This window comes from Benincasa hispida, chromosome 1, assembly GCF_009727055.1.
Source record: "Benincasa hispida cultivar B227 chromosome 1, ASM972705v1, whole genome shotgun sequence".
NCBI lineage: Eukaryota > Viridiplantae > Streptophyta > Magnoliopsida > Cucurbitales > Cucurbitaceae > Benincasa > Benincasa hispida.
In genome coordinates, this window is record NC_052349.1 from 35401299 (window position 1) to 35406126 (window position 4828).

Sequence of the window (4828 nt, forward strand, 5' to 3'; positions counted from 1 at the left end):
TAAACTCCCAACGGGGTGGCTACTAACGTCGAGAGTTCATTATGTCTGAATTGCTCATTAATCTCCCAATGAGGTGTTTAACTGTCGTGAGATTCTTTTTTTTTTTGGAATATTTATAATTAATTTAATTATCATGTAATACCCAAAAATTTCTTGTAATTTTCATTTCATTTTTATTTGGATAAATGGATTGAAACTCAAGGTTTAATTAATTGGTTACACTAATTTCAATTTAATTATTTTAAATCAATTGGAATTACATTTGGCTTACAATTGGATTATTATAATAAGATAATTCAATTCTATTAAGTGGTGGAAGTTTTAATTTATAATGGAGGGAAATTTTAGGGAAAATTTGAGATGTTGGATTTGATTTTATTAGGGTTAAATAGTAGAGGGCTTTGGAATTTAAGAGGGGAAAAAAAGAGAAATTTGGAATTTGAATAAGAAAAGGAAAAAAAAATATTATATATATTTGAGGTTAAGATTTCATTTAAGTGTAAGAAAGAAAAAGAAAAAGAAAAAGGAAAGAAAAAGGAAAATTAGAAAAAAATTCCCCTTATTCTCCCGTGAACGCACAGCTAAACACCCCCTCCCCCAAGGTTTTTCTCTCTTATGTGCGGTGCCCTTGCTGTATGCTAGCCCCAGACGAGTTCCTGCTCGATCGCCCGACCAGAAGATGCCACCGCTCGATCGCTGCCAGCCCCGACGATTGACATTGATCCACTCATCGCATCCAACCAGTCGCGTCCAACGTTGTTCTAGTCAACGCCGCTAGCCTCATCCATCGGTCACGGTCCGCTCGGTTCTCTCTGTGAAAGTCCCGTCATTGACGAATTTGACGCCGCCGCTCGAGCCCAGCCATCGTTTGTTCATTTGTTCGTGCCTCTATCCTTGTCTTTCCCTTTTCCGGTCAGCGGAATCCTGAGATTTGGGTAAGTTTTGGGTGTTTTGGGTGGTTTTGGAATGCCCAATAATATTGAATTAAGTGTTGGCCAAGAAGTTGGATTCGGGATTTTGGGGTGATTAAGCAAGCTGTCAGATTGTGGTGTTTTCCGACGACATTTAGGTAAGCGGTGAGGAATTTTTTAAAGTGAATTTTGGATTGGAAGTTTTAAGGTAGGAGCTAATATTAAGTTGTCGTTGTTTCAGGTTGATTCTTAGTGTTACTCAAAGCAAGGGGCTGGTTTGCCTTGAGGTAAGTGATTTACTACCGGTTCGCCCTTGAACCTTAAGTTAATGTTAAGACTGTGAATACACGGTAAGCATGTTTCTATTGTGATGGAATATTCTGCCATGGTTGACTGATATATGATTGTTGAGACTGTTTTGGAAACTCATGAGTTATGCTACTGTGATTATTAAAATATGATATGACTCGATATGAAATTTGGATGTTATATGATGCATGATAGATTGATGGTTACTGTTAGCACTCCTATCAAACAATATACATCCCTTGTATATGTTTTGGCGTCCTTATGGATCGCCACCTATATTTATGATTTGGTGAGTCTTTGGAGCCACTACCTATGAAAGCGTGCCTTCGGGTTCACCCGTTATGCCTACACCTATGCTTATGTCGGGATGCACACATTTGTCTTGATAGGAAAGCAAACATATACACCTAGTGGGTCACTTGTTGGGTTGTATGTCCTAAAACTCGCAGTTTGTAATGTTAAACATTTTCTATTAGTAATAAAGATGCTATTGATGATTATTCAATAAAACTATTGTTGAATATGTAAATTGCGCTTGTAAGGACTAAATCTAATAAACTAAGATCTATGATATTATATGAATACTTGAATTTTATGTGGTGACATAAAGATGATCAAGTTGAAGTAAATAGCTAAAACGGTCTTAGTATATGAATAAGGTTGGGTGCCTTATTTCGGTAACACTTTTGGATGTGGAGCGGGGGCATCCTATGTAATGAGTTTGCATAAGATCGGACCAAGAAATAAGTCACTCTTATTTTATAACGTTGTTTACTATTTAAGATGGACTGTTTCAAATCGATGACCTAGGTAACTCGACCTTAATCTTGAGCTAACTATTCACTCCTGTTTATCCGGGATTATCCTTAGATTTGCATAGGTGAGGATTAACTCAATAGCGTCAACTCAATTAGTCTCCCGGGGACATAGGGTGCAAGACGAAATTCACACCTACCCGATTTAGAGATAGTAGAAAGGTTGTTCTCTTAAGTACTGAATCCAGGTCTTGAACAAGGGGTCTCACCCTCTCATTGGCCCGAGAGGGACTCAGTTTAGTGAATGGATCACAAACCAATTGTTCATTAGAGGTCAGTGGAACTTAAGGAGCAAGATGTAATTTTGGCGGTAAAACAACATGACCCAGCCATAATTACGAACAATCTATGAAGGGGCGGCTTACTGGTTATGATTAAATCAAGTGGACAGAAAAATATCTACGGTGAGGAGAGTGCAACTATTGAGCTATAGTGGTATGACTCAATAGTTAACGAATATTGATTAATTCAGTTTAAAGAATTTAGCCAATTAATCTCAAATTGTTGGAGCTCATGATCTGTAGGTCCATAAGGTCCCTCTACTAGCTCGTAAATCTTGAATTAGTATATTGAGTGAATTTGAAGTGTTCAAATTCATTTTAGGAATTCAATTTGAAGTATTCAAATTTAAAATTAAGATTTAGATTTGAATTGTTCAATTTCAAATTAAAGTTTGGATAGTTATATTCGATATAATTAATGTGTAATTTATTGAAATTAAACAAAATTGGAGAGTTTAATAATATTTAAATGATGATTTAAATATTAATTACATGAATAGGATTCATGTATAGGTATTTAATTAATTTAATATTTGATATTAAATGATTATTTAATTAATTAAATTTTTTCAATTAATTAAAATCAAATTATTTTTCAAATTGAACTTTTGAATTTGATTAATTTGAAATTAGATCAATTAAAAATTGAAAAACAATTTTGATAATGGAGATTTCCAAGATTTTGAATGCTTGGTGGATTCAACACAATTTAGACACCTAGACCACTCCTTAATGCTCTTTGATGTGTCAATGAGTTCAATCTCTTAGTATTTGCATGTATTTGATACATAAAAGCTCAATTTTGGTGATTAAGACTGAGGTTGCATGCTGAACTTAATGGAGATTCTACTCTCTTGGTTTTTATTTGACTACTCTCCAAACCCTCCTCTTTCCTTACTCAATTCCCATCAATTTTGAGTTCTACCACTCAAATCCAAGTTGGAAAATAGTAGAGAAGACTCTCTTGGTGGTTCATTATTGATTTGAAGCCCAATTCGTAGAGAAGAGCAAGGATCAAGAGGATTTCTTCAAAGGTATAAGTTCTTGAAACTCTTTTTCTTTGAAGTTGTGTTCATGCATGCTTTTAGAACTCAAATTAAATGTCATTAGAGTGCTTATTGATTCTGATTGCTTCCGTTGTATGCTTATACGTTCAATCATTACTTACTGAGTATTTTTATACTCACCATTTTCTCTATATTCTTTTAGGTAAAGGAAAGGATAGAACGACAAATGACAAGAAGAATCTATGACCGGGCCTTGGGATTTGACAACGCTTCCGCATATGTTTTTCTTATATTTGCGAGTTTTAGTTTTGTAATTAAACCTTCAAATTCTTGTAATATTTCATTTGGCTTTTTTCTATTTAGTTTATTTTTAGTTAAAGTTATAGGTGCCCCGAACAACGATTTTATGTTCTTTTTATAGGTTTATACGATAAAAATTTATTTCATTCTTTTGAATTTAGTTAAATTTTGTGAAAAATACCATTTTTGAGATTTATGCATGTATATAGTAACGGTCCAGATCCCATTATTTGGGTCGTTACATATTTTTAATGTTGATCTTCATAACCTAAAATTTAGAACCCAAATCAATAATAATTAAGCAAAGGAAAAGCTTTCACATACATTCAAAAAGCAACCAAAATTGTTGTTAATATTGTTGTTACATATAAGAGAGATAGGTGTACTAGAGAATAATTAATATTTACATTGTTGGGATTGGTGTCCTAATTCTTCCAAAGTCTCGTTGTTTTGTAAAGATACACATTATTTGATGAATAAAATAAGTGTTATTTAATTCTGGCATTTACTCATATCCAATAAACAAAGCTCCTTGGTTATCTTATGTAAACTTAAACATGTATATGTGATATACAAGTAGATCATGCCTTAAGTGATAACTTAAATAGGACTGTAGTATAAGTATTAAGGTGGGATACCTGATCATGGTGACACTACGGATACGACCCCTTTGTAGAGGTTTTTAAATGTTGTAAACTACTACAGATGGTAGTTCCTAACCATTCATGTGGAGACGTGCGAGCGGAGGTGTCTTATACAAATTCTTTGTATAAGACCTGGACCACGAGATGATTAGAACTCTGTATATAATGCCGTTGATACTAGAGACTTGCATCTCACCTAAATGACCATAGGTGACACGACCTCAATCTTGAGTGTTTTAGGAAACTCCTGCCCTTGAGTGCGGTCCTTTGATTAGTATAGGTGAGAGTGGTCAGATTGCCAACTCAACATGCCTACCTTTCTGGGGACTTGTCTGATCTGGGAGCTGGGAACTCAATCCACAAGATGGAATTCATTCCTTTCCTAAAGTAGGGATAAGTAGAGAGATTACTCCTTAAGGGCTGATTCCGAGGCTTGAACATAGTGGCCACAACTTCTCTTTGGAAGAGAAGACTCAGTCATAGTAGAACTATGACTTATGTGCATTAGAAGGATCAGTGGTACTTAAAGAGTTAGATGTAACTACAAGGGCATAACGGTTA

The 4828-nt window shown here is 34.8% G+C and overlaps 1 long non-coding RNA gene across 1 annotated transcript; it reads left to right on the forward strand.

Moving 5' to 3' along the window:
* The first annotated feature begins 2860 nt into the window (after nucleotides 1–2860).
* Nucleotides 2861–3779, forward strand: LOC120092150. Its single transcript, XR_005485925.1, has 2 exons — nucleotides 2861–3350; nucleotides 3526–3779. It is a non-coding gene; the product is annotated as an uncharacterized LOC120092150 (long non-coding RNA).
* The last annotated feature ends 1049 nt before the right edge of the window (nucleotides 3780–4828 follow it).